The sequence below is a fragment of the Capricornis sumatraensis genome, chromosome 2 (genome assembly GCF_032405125.1).
Source record: "Capricornis sumatraensis isolate serow.1 chromosome 2, serow.2, whole genome shotgun sequence".
NCBI lineage: Eukaryota > Metazoa > Chordata > Mammalia > Artiodactyla > Bovidae > Capricornis > Capricornis sumatraensis.
This window is the reverse complement of record NC_091070.1, coordinates 159,185,167-159,197,730: the sequence shown is the minus strand read 5'-3', so window position 1 is coordinate 159,197,730 and position 12,564 is coordinate 159,185,167. Positions and strand designations below refer to the sequence as shown.

General features: G+C 43.1%; 1 pseudogene; it reads left to right on the top strand.

The window, feature by feature from the left end:
• The first annotated feature begins 11,902 nt into the window (after positions 1-11,902).
• Positions 11,903-12,564, top strand: LOC138074208 (large ribosomal subunit protein uL6-like; annotated as a pseudogene).

Below are 12,564 nucleotides of genomic sequence, written 5' to 3'. Positions count from 1 at the left end.
GAAAACTTTTGACAAACTCAAATTTTACAAAATAACTGAAAGTGTCAAGTCCACTGAAGACTGAGAAATTTCCTCCTACAGATTGAAAGAGATAAGACTTGACTAAAGAAAAGACCCTGATGCTGGGAGGGATTGGGGGCAGGAGGAGAAGGGGACGAGAGAGGATGAGATGGCTGGATGGCATCACTGACTCAATGGACATGAGTTTGGGTAAACTCCGGGAGTTGGTGATGGACAGGGAGGCCTGGTGTGCTACAATTCATGGGGTCGCATAGAGTCGGACACGACTGAGCGACTGAACTGAACTGAATTGAAAGTAAATACAATACAGGATCCTGGATTCCTGAAACAGAAAGAGAATATTCATGGGAAAAATGATAAAATTTAAATAAGGTCTGTAGTTTAGTTAATAAGATTGTACCAAAGTTAATTTTCTATTCTTGATAATTATATTGTGTTCATGTAAGATGTGAACATTAGGGGAGTGGGGTTGGGGATATAAAAACATTTTTGTGCCCTTTTGGCAACTTTTCTTCAAGTTTAAAACCAGTTCATAATGAAAAGTTAAAAAAAGAAGTTTGATGCATCTATTTTTTTTTTTTTTGGTCTTCAGGAAAATTTATGTAAATGCCACTTTTTAGAAACTTGAATATAAAAGAGTTTCAAAAGTGGCATATTATGTCATAAATATATATCACTCTAAAAGTAATGTTGAAAGCATAAAGCATTTGTCTTTGGGATAAGCAATATTTAATAAAAATAAGAAACATTTGCAAAGTATCTTGATTGCTAAGTGTTTACATCAGCTACAACTGTTTCACTAAAAAAATGAACGTAGCTATTTAAGTGGAGAGGAAAAGTAATGTATGTTTTTTCTTCAACATATCTTAAGAATTTGATATTTCAAAGATAGAAATCGTTTTAAGAGGTTAAAAATAAGACCTACAAAGTTAAATGATAGAGTATATTTTTAAGACATTTATAGCCACGGTTTCTTTTCACTAGCTCTGCAATTGATCTTAGTTTTGCAACTGTGGGCTCACGGTCTTACAACACAGAGAACAGAAACCATGGACAGAAGCATGTTTTTTCGACCATGCAGTCTTAGGGAATTGCATACCTGCTAATGTCTGACATAAATCAAATCCCTTATGACTATACAGTGGAAGTGAGAAATAGATTTAAGGGACTAGATCTGATAGACAGAGTGCCTGATGAACTGTGGATGGAGGTTTGGGACATTGTACAGGAGACAGGGATCAAGACCATCCCCAAGAAAAAGAAATGCAAAAAAGCAAAGTGCTGTCTGAGGAGGCCTTACAAATAGCTGTGAAAAGAAGAGAAGCATAAAGCAAAGGAGAAAAGGAAAGATATACCCATTTGAATGCAGTTCCAAAGAATAACAAGGAGAGATAAGAAAGCCTTTCTCAGCCATCAGTGCAAAGAAATAGAGGAAAACAATAGAATGGGAAAGACTAGAGATCTCTTCAAGGAAATTAGAGATACGAAGGGAACATTTCAGGCAAAGATGGGCACAATAAAGGACAGAAATGGTAGGGACCTAACAGAAGCAGAAGATATTAAGAAGAGGTGGCAAGAATACACAAAATAACTGTACAAAATAGATCTTCATGACCCAGATAATCACGATGGTGTGATCACTAACCTAAAGCCAGACATCCTGGAATGTGAAGTCAAGTGGGTCTTAGAAAGCATCACTACAAACATAAGAAGTGAAGGTGATGAAATTCCAGTTGAACTATTTTAAGTCCTGAAAGATGATGCTATGAAAGTATTGCACTCAATATGTCAGCAGATTTGAAAAAGGTCAGTTTTCATTCCAATCCCAAAGAAAGGCAATGCCAAAGAATGCTCAAACTACCACACAACTGCACTCATCTCACATGCTAGTAAAGTAATGTTCAAAATTCTCCAAGCCAGGCTTCAGCAATACATGAACCATGAACTTCCTGATGTTCAAGCTGGTTTTAGAAAAGGCAGAGGAACCAGAGATCAAATTGCCAACATCCATTGGATCATTGAAAAAGCAAGAGAATTCCAGAAAAACCTCTATTTCTGCTTTATTGACTATGCCAAAGCCTTTGACTGTGTGGATCACAGTAAACTGTGGAAAATTCTGAAAGAGATGGGAATACCAGACCACCTGATCTGCCTCTTGAGAAACCTGTATGCAGGTCAGGAAGCATCAGTTAGAACTGGACATGGAACAACAGACTGGTTCCAAATAGGAAAAGGAGTATGTCAAGGCTGTATATTGTCACCCTGCTTATTTAACTTCTATGCAGAGTACATCATGAGAAATGCTGGGCTGGAGGAAGCACAAGCTGGAATCAAGATTGCTGGGAGAAATATCAATAACCTCAGATATGCAGATGACACCACCCTTATGGCAGAAAGTGAAGAAGAACTAAAGAGCCTCTTGATGAAAGTGAAAGAGGAGAGTGAAAAAGTTGGCTTAAAGCTCAACATTCAGAAAACGAAGATCATGGCATCCGGTCCCATCACTTCATGGCAAATAGATGGGGAAACAGTGGAAACAGTGGCTGACTTTATTTTTTTGGGCTCCAAGATTGCTGCAGATGGTGACTGCAGCCATGAAATTAAAAGACGCTTACTCCTTGGAAGGAAAGTTATGACCAACCTAGATAGCATATTGAAAAGCAGAGACATTACTTTGCCAACAAAGGTTCATCTAGTCAAGGCTATGGTTTTTCCAGTGGTCATGAATGGATGTGAGAGTTGGACTATAAAGAAAGCTGAGCACAGAAGAATGGATGTTTTTGGAACTGTGGTGTTGGAGAAGACTCTTGAGAGTTCCTTGGACTGCAAGGAGATCCAATCAGCCCATCCTAAAGGAGATCAGTCCTGGGTGTTCATTGGAAGGACTGATGTTGAAGCTGAAACTCCAATACTTTGGCTACCTGATGCGAAGACCTGATTCATTTGAAAAGACCCTGATGCTGGGAAAGATTGAGGGCAGGAGGAGAAGGGGACAACAGAAGATGAGATGGTTGGATGGCATCACTGACTCAACGGACATGGGTTTGGGTGAAGTCGGGGAGTTGGTGATGGACAGGGAGGCCTGGTGTGCTGCTGTTCACGGGGTCGCAGAGTTGGACCTGACTGAATGACCAAACTGAACTGAACTGAATATTAAGAACTTGAGATCCACTTCATAAAAATAAATAATTAATATTGTGAGTGTTTACTACATGCCAAATATTGTGAAATATGGTTTCATTTATTCAAAAAATTTAATTCTTCCAAAACCCTATGATAGTTACAATTTTTACCCCCATGTTGCAGGTGAAGAAACAAAGATATAGCGTGATGGATGTTAACCTACCCAAGGTTGAGCAACTAGAAAAATGGCTGAACAAGGTGAAACTTAGAAAGCTACACCTTTAGGGACTTGCCTGGCAGTCCAGTGGTTAAGACTCTGTGCTTCTAATGTAGCGGGCATGAGTTTAATCTCTGCTCATGGACCTGGGATCCCACAAGCCATGTGGCATGGCCAGAGAGGGGGAAAAGTGATAAAGCTATGCCTTTAACCACTGCTCTGAATGGCCAACCATATCAAACCCAACTATAACTGATTTTCTCTCTCAAGGTCAGAGAACCATAAAATAACCTGCCCAAAGTTATTTTACAGATTGACACTTTCCTTTTTCTTTTTCTATTTTACTTTACAATACTGTATTGATTTTGCCATACATCAACATGTATCCGCCACAGGTGTACATGTGTTCCCAATCCTGAACCCCCCTCCCACCTCCCTCCCCATTAAGTGACACTTTCTTTTTAATGTACGTGTTGCTTTCCGCAACTGTGAAGTAAGTGATAAGCGGTCAGCAGTTCCTCCAGGGGGAAGTCAGTGTTTTGTTTAAATGGGCCAGTGTGTGCTTCCTCCGTGCTGGCTCTCCTGATGTGTAGGCAGCGTGGTCACTTTCTGCGGACATCATGTACTTTCCTGATATCACAGTGCTCATGCTCACCATCACTACCACACAGGCTTCCCGATAAAAAGCTTTCCGACCCAGTTCTCTAACAGTGTCCTATGTATTCTGCTTCTCCTCCTACCCATTCTATGCCTCCTTCCCCAGCCCCCAGGCCCAGGGCTGGTACCTTCCAGTCCTCCTCCTTTCAAGTTAGCCAGGGCACTCCCCACTTCCAACCTGGTCAAGGTCAGGGAGGCTCTGGGAGAGATGACCATCCCCCTTCAAATGTCAGTGGGCAGTGTGAGCACCCCTGTCTGGGCTGCGACAAGAAAAACCCAGCCATCTGATTTGGGTATCCACTTCCTAGCCGCAGCGTGTGCAGGGTGTCCCAGCTAGAAAGACTGCAGGGCATTGCGGTGCAGTGATGGGAGCCCTGCTACTCTGAGCAGATGAGAAGGAGGGGAATGGAGGTGTGAAAGGCAAGGCTGGCTTATGGACAGAAGAGTTCTGGCAATGCCATTCTTCTCTTGCTGATTCTCTGCTTCCATCCTCAAGTCTCTCATAAGCAGGGTGGCTGTGCTCCCCACAGTCTGCTCTCTGAGGTGGGATCTGGGGGCAAACAGGGGCTGAGATCATGAGAAGGGCATGGGGCAGTACATAAGTTTATTGAAGGCACAGACCGTGTTGACATCTATAATCTCTATAACACCCACACTAAGTTGAGTGCTTGGTGTGTGTGTGTGTGTGTTAAGTTGCTTCAGTTGTTTCTGACTCTTTTTGATGCTATGGACTGTAGCCTGGCAGGCTCCTCTGTCCATGGTAGATCGTCTTGGCCCAGGGAGTGAATCAGGGTCTCCTGTATTGCAGGCAAATTTTTACTGTCTGAGCCACCAAGGAATCTTGGCATATAGTGAGCCTCAGTGCAGTTTTGCTGAATGAGTGAATAGTGAAGGAAAGCAGTTTTATTTAGTGTTGTTTCTTTAGCAATATTTTTCAGTTCAGCTCTTCGGGACACCCAGTGTCAGTCTCCCGAAATCCTCCAACTTCCTGTCTCCTAAAGTTTGGGAAGTAGCCCAGGGATGCCTAAAGAGGGGCATTCTGTAAAGAGACTTTGAGGTCCTTTAATTTTCAGAAGGGCAGCCAATGAAGAAATTGGCAGAGCACAGATAACCATTGTCTTTCCCTTAGGGTGCCCAAATTTTGGCCTTTGTTGCCAGAACTGTTCCTAGTTTGGAGAGGAAATCTATCAATCAGTATTACTATTCATTCAATCAATATTCAAGTCAATATTTATTGAGCTCCTTCCATATGTCAGGCAAAGGACCAGGGTTACAGTGTGAGCAAAGCCAGGTCCTGTTTCCCCAGGAATGAACTATGCTCTGGATCATAGCTGCTCTATGCCCTTTGGGAAACATCATCTGTGTCAGCTTCAGCTTGGTTCTAGATGTCTTTCTTTCAGCTCTGTGTGGATTCAGCTTACATGAATAAAACATATAAACAACTGGGGACATGTTTCAGGGCTGGTACTCGGGAGAGAAAGCAATTGAAATGCATACTTGAGGAAGGGTTGAAGTACAAGCTGGCGCCTCTGCCCATCAGAAGCCATCATTTTATCTTCCTCTTCCCCTCCCCTTCCTCCTCTCTTGTAACCATTATGGCCTTCATTTATTGAGCACCATCAGTGCCACATATTCCACACACATCATCTCCTTCGGTGTCTACTCCAAGAGATAGGCTTTATTATCTCTATCTTCCAGCTTCAGAAACTGAGGCTCAGAGGGATAATGATGGCTGTTAAAAGGGTTAAATGAGATAATTCACATAAAAACATCTAGCTCAGTGCCTGGGAAGCAGGAAATACTCAATAACTATATTAGCTTTCATTGTTTTCATGGAGGAGGAAACAGGCTTACAGAAGACAAGCGATTTGCCAGTGTTGACTCCAGAGTTTACATATTGTAGGTGCTGAGGGTGGTGATCTGGTTGGGCTGCTGGGGAGACTGTTCTGGTTAAAGTTGTGCTTGCACCAAAAGTATACTGGGTTCACTTAGCTTGTGAATAACAACAACAAAAAACACACAAATTTTCAAATAAGGCTCTATTCATATTTTCCATAAGATCAAGAGTATTTCCACTATCCTTTTTTTTTTTTTTTTTTTACAATGATGATTATGATCATTGTTTGGAACAGCTTGAGGTCTGAGAGACTCATGGATGGCTAAATCTTTTCTAAGTTACCGTTTGGCTCCGCCACTGTAGTGCTGGTGAAGACTCTTGAGAGTCCCTTGGAGTTCAAGGAGATGAAACCAGTCAATCCCAAAGGAAATCAACCATGAATATTCATTAGAAGGACTGATGCTGAAGCTGAAGCTCCAAAACTTTGGCCACCTGATGTGAAGAGCTGACTTATTGGATGCTGGGAAAGATTTAGGGCGGGAGGAGAAGTGGGCAACAAAGGACGAAATGGTTGGCGAGCATCACCGACTCAATGGACATGAGTTTGAGCAAGCTCCGGGAGACAGTGAAGGACAGGGAAGACTGGTGTGCTGCAGTCAGTGGGGTCTCAAAGAGTTGGATACGACTGAGTGAAAAACTGTAATGGCCCAAGCTAAAATCTGGAAGCAGTTCCGATTCTAGAGCCCATGTCTCCACCACTACCCTGTACCCTCTGTAAGCTGGCAAAAGGCGTGACTCATGGAGGGTTTGATTTTCCCTGAACCGGGCCTCCTGCCAGAGGAGTTGGGGACTGGTGAGCTCGTGTGACTCTTTTCTGGGACCACCACCCCTGCTTTTCACCAGTAGAGCCAAAAAGGTAGATTTCCCTTCCTCTCATTTTCTGAACAGCAGAGACTTCTAGCACTTAAGATGAACCTGGACTGGGGCTTTTCACCCTTCTCCAGATTGTTCAGGAAGCCTGTCTCACAGCATTAGAGCACATCTCCTGCCAGCTCAGCAGGCTTGCTGGCTGTGACAATCTCCATTTAATCAGAGTTTTCATTCTCCACCAAAAATGCCCAAGGTGCTGTCATGGGCTCCTCACAGACAGCAGTAATTGTAGAGACTTCCTGGCTTTACTTCCGAAGGGGTCCAATAGGATTTTGAGAGTTTCTTGGTAACCATGATGATAAAACACAGTGATAACAAGCAAGGCTGGAATTTTACAAGCAAAGGCTTCTCAGCTCTGAAGAGAATGTCAAAGATACCAGTTTGTAAAGACTTGTTTCAGATTCTGACCAGAGGTTAAGAGTGGTGTTTGGTCAGCTCTGGCTGAAAAGCAAAGTCAGTCCTGCAGCTCGGGAGATGGACGGCTGGCTCCATTCTTTCACTGCCTGATGGATCCATTCCTGCCTGGGTCACCACACATTTACTGAGCTCCTATTGTGTGTCAAGGGGCTTCCCAGGTGGCTCAGTGGTAAAGAATCTATCTGCCAATGCAGGAGATGCAGGTTTGATCCCTGGGGTGGGAAGATCCCCTGGAGGAAGAAATGGGAACCCGCTCTGGTACTCTTGCCTGGGAAATCCCGTGGATAGAAAACTGGTGGGCTACAGTCCACGGGGTCACAAAAGTTGGACACAACTGAACAATTGAGCATGCTCATACTATGTGTCAAACGCCATACTAAGTATCGGAAATGTGATGACCTGCACGGCCCCTGCCTCAGTGATCACTGTCCTCTCAGAAGACACAGCTGCGTAATCAGACAAATATATTTTCGTTATATTGGACCCGAATCTGTGAGCTTGTCTATTTCTATATTTTCAAACATCCTGAGGACTGACTGTATTGGATGCTGGGTGTATGAGGTTGAGAAAGGCTGTTTCAGGCTTCAGTGTCTACTAAGGTAAGAATAACCTGGGCACAAATAACCAAAAAGCAGAGTGCTGACTGACCAGCACTGTGGCCAAGAGACATGGTTGGTTTCAGGTGCCAACTTGACTGGGCCACAGGGTGCCCAGATAATCGGTTGAACATCTTTTCTGGGTGTGTCTGTGGGAGGATTTCTGGATGAGGTTCCCATTTGAATTGGTGGAAGAGTTAGTGGTTTGCCCTCCCCAACGTGGATGGGCCTCATCCAGTCTGCTGAGGGCCTGCATAGAGTAAAAGGCCAAGTAAGAATGGCATTGAAACATGTATAATATCATATAAGAAATGAATTGCCAGTCTAGGTTCGATGCAGGATACAGGATGCTTGGGGCTGGTGCACTGGGATGACCCAGAGGGATGGAATGGGGAGGAAAGTGGGAGGGGGTTCAGGATTGGGAACACTTGTACACCTGTGGTGGATTCATGATGATGTATGGCAAAACCAATACAATACTGTAAACTAATTAGCCTCCAAAAAAAAAAAAAAAAGAAAAAAGATAAAAAGAATTCTCTCCCTCTGCCTGTTGTCTCTGAGCTGGGACATTGGTCTTCTCCTGCCTTCAGACTTGGACATCATCAGTTCTCCTGGTTCTGACGCCCTTGGACAGACTGGAATGGCACCATTGGCTTCCCTGAGCCTCTAGCTTGTCAACTGCAGCTCATGGACTTATCAGCCTCCACGACTGTATGAGACAATTCCTTATAGTAACTCTACCTATCTAGTACCCATCTGTCTGTATATCTATTTTCTGTCTAGTATCTCTTTGTCTATCTATCTAGATAGCGATCTTCTTTCTATCTATAGCAATAATGGGAGTACAGCCATTGAAACATCTGGGTTTCAATGCCCTTGTGGGTTTTCCACACTTTTGAAGGCTGAGGCAATGAGGGCTGAGTCAGACTGCGCATGGGTCTGGACCAACTGCCTTCCTGCCCTCCCTTCCATGTTCTCTGCTGCCACCCTATCCCCTTCTCCTCCTCGCCTTGTCTCTTCTCTCTCTGATCCTCCTGCCATTCTCAATTTCTTGTCATCCCCACCTACTACTGGATCTCATTATCTTAAGGTTCTTTCCTTTTTCTTAAAACACCTGTTACCAGGTAGGTGTCGGATGGACATATTTCACATGCAGATGTGACTAATTAATAAGAATTAAAGTATTGACACTTTCACCTCTACCCCAGAGTTGATGATTTTATTTTTCAGCAAAGGAACAGATCATTAGCTGAAGAGCTGGTGCTCCATGTCAGGAAATGTGGAAAGGCAGACTCAGTCATGGGTCAAGGGATGGTTGGAGGTTGGGGTGGGAGCAGAGTTAGTTTCCTGGTAGGGATGCCTCAGACCCTCCCAGATTCCAGTGTGTAAGGATCTAAAACACCTCTGCAGGGACTCTGACTCCATTTCTGGTTTCAGCCAAGGTGGGAGAGTCCAGGCCACCAAATCTGCCCAGGTCAGGTCCACGGCCAGGTCCTAAGAAGGCTCAGCTTCCCAGGGGTCACGGGTATCACGGAGGCCGACAGGTCAGAAGCCCCACATTCCTAGCCTGACTCGCTGCAGTTCATGGGGTCGCAAAGAATCCAACACGACTTAGGGACTGAACAACCGCCTAAAGGCCTCATGAGAAAATTCAAATGACCACCTGAGGGCGCTGTGGCTCCACAATTTTCCTGCAAAAACTGCTGTCCACAAACAGGGATGTCCTCTGTTTTTGAGACTCAGCCAGGGGATGCCTCTGGGAAAGAGGATAACACACACTTAGTGACTTAGCAGCAGCAGCAGCAGAGGTCTACATTCATATGGAAAGGCAGAGGTAAGAACACTTTCTCCGCTCTGAAAATGCCTAATATGTGATCACTTTGAAATGTTAATAGGGCACCTGTTTTCATTCATCAGCGAAGAATAGTGTTAAAGAGCTAGGACTGGGCTGATGGTGTGAATCCCAGAGCCACACCCACTAGCCCAGTGATTGATTCACTCTGGGCTTCAGTTTTGTCACCTGCCTCTTCAGGTACTTGTTTAGGGAAAGTTTAGGGAAAGAAGAACATAACGCTTCCTGGCACTGTGCCAGGTACATACAACTTTAGGAAAGAGGAGAAGCTATTCTCATTAAACACTAGTTGAAAGTTTTTAAAAAGATATCATGAGGGCATCAGCTGCTTGCTAGACAAATAGGATGGGCTGGAGTCCGAGGCTGTACAGTTGGATTTAAAAAAGGAATGAGTATTTAGACAGCAAGATGGGACAGGCCAGGCAAAGCAAAGCAAATGCCACCAGAAAGGTGAACTTGATCTCTCCCTCTTTTTCTCATATAAAAATGCTGTGTTGGTGCAATGCTCGTAAACTCACCTGGCCAAGAACTGGCTTCTTTCAGTATTACTTTCAAACTTGCCACTTTGAGCAAATTTCATCTCATCTCCTTTTGCTTATTCAGACCGCTGTTTATTCCAGCTCAAAGAGCACAATGGTGGCCAAAATGTAATGTGGGGTTTGGGAACTTGTGAGGAGAGGAAGCCTTGCCAGTTAGCCAAACTCTTATACAACCTATATGGACTCCTGGGTTGACTAACGAGGGCCTTGGTATGTGTGGTAATTGCACACACTTGAGTTGAGTTTTGTGAAAACATATAAAAGAAACACTATTTCCTCTTTTAAAAAGCCTGTGATGGTAAGAAGCATTTCATAAGCAATCATTATGTGGCACTCTTTCAAGCATTGGGCTCTATCAATGAATTTTAACCATGAAAGAAAAGGAAATCTAATTGGGGGTGAAGGTAGTTTCAGGAATGGTGGCTTATGAGCTTTGTACCGACAGGTGCTAGAGAAAAGCTGATTAATCCCATTCAAGAGAATAATACGCTACATTTGTACAGCACTGCATAGGATACCAAGTACTTTTATATAAATTCTCTCATTCAATAATCCCAACCACCCTTTGAGATACAAAGATGACAGTATTATTACTGTCATTAAAAGAACAGCTTTATTGGGACTTAATTCATATACAAGCAATCCAGCCATTTAAATTGTACAATTCAGTGGTTTTAAGCATTTTCACAGACATACACAGCCATCACCACAAATGATTTTAGAACATTTTCATTATGTCAGAAAGAAACCTCCTGTCTTTCAGTATCAGTCCCTCTTCCTCGCCCTCCCTGCCTTCCCCATCTTCCTAGCCCTAAGCAACCACTAATCTACTTTCTGGGTCTGCAGATTTGCTCTTCTGGAATCTCATATACATGAACTGATACTACATGGTCTTTTGTGACTGACTTCTTTCACTTAGCATGTTTTAAAGGTTCCTTCATGTTGCAACGTGTATCTGTGCTCCATTCTTTTTTGTGGTTGAATGATAGTCTGTTGTGTGGAGATGACACATTTTCTTTATCCATTTGTCAACTGGTGTACATTTGGGTTGTTGCTACCCTTTGGTTACTTTGAATAACTCTGCTATAAACATTCATGTACAAGTTTTTGTATAGACATATGCTTTCATTTCTCTTAGGTATATATTCCTAGGAGTGGAATTACTGGTTCAAATGGTAGTTCAATGTTGTTTAAGTCCTGAAGAACTGCCAGATTATTTTCCAAAGTGGCTGCATTTTAAATTCCCATCAGCAATATATGAAGGTTCTGATTCTCCACATCCTTGTTAATACTTGTGATTATATGACCTCTTGCTTCTTGCCATTCTAATGGGTGTGAAGTGGTGTCTCACTGTGGTTGGATTTGCATATCCCTGATGACAAATGATGTCAAACATTTTTTTAAATGTGTTTATCAGCCGTTTGTATATCTTCTCTGGAGATATGTCTTTTTAGATCCTTTGCTTATTTTAAAATTAGGTTATTTGTAATTTTTTATCATTGAATTATAAGAGTTCTTTAGATAGTCTAGATAAAGTACCTCATCAGATAGATGAAATATTGTCTCTCATTTGGTTAGCTGACTTTTAATTTCCTGATAGTGTCCTTTGAAGTGCCAGTTTTCAATTTTGATGAGTCTGGTTTTTTTCTGCTGCTTGTGTTTTTGGTGTCATGTCTAAGAAACCATTGTCGCTCCTTGCCGCATCTACTGCGAGAATGAAGACCATTCTCAGCAATCAGACTGTCGACATCCCAGAAAATGGTACGAGACTTGGTGTTTGCGTTTTTCTTTACTACATGCTCTATACCTTGTTCCGAGGCCTCACGAGTCCGTTCTCTGCTAGTCGACATTAACTTGAAGGGACGGACAGTTATTGTGAAGGGCCCCAGAGGCACCCTGCGGAGGGACTTCAATCACATCAATGTAGAACTCAGTCTCCTTGGAAAGAAAAAGAAGAGGCTCCGTGTTGACACATGGTGGGGAAACAGAAAGGAGCTGGCCACTGTTCGCATAATCTGTAGTCACGTACAGAACATGATCAAGGGTGTTACACTGGGCTTCCGTTACAAGATGAGGTCGGTGTATGCCCACTTCCCCATCAACGTTGTTATTCAGGAGAATGGTTCTCTTGTGGAAATCCGAAATTTTTTGGGTGAAAAATACATACGCAGGGTTCGAATGAGGCCGGGGTGGCCTGTTCAGTATCTCAAGCCCAGAAAGATGAGTTGATTCTTGAAGGAAATGACATTGAACTTGTGTCAAATTCAGCTGCTTTGATTCAGCAAGCCACCACAGTTAAAAACAAGGATATCAGAAAATTTTTGGATGGTATCTATGTATCTGAAAAAGGAACAGTTCAGCAGGCTGATGAATAA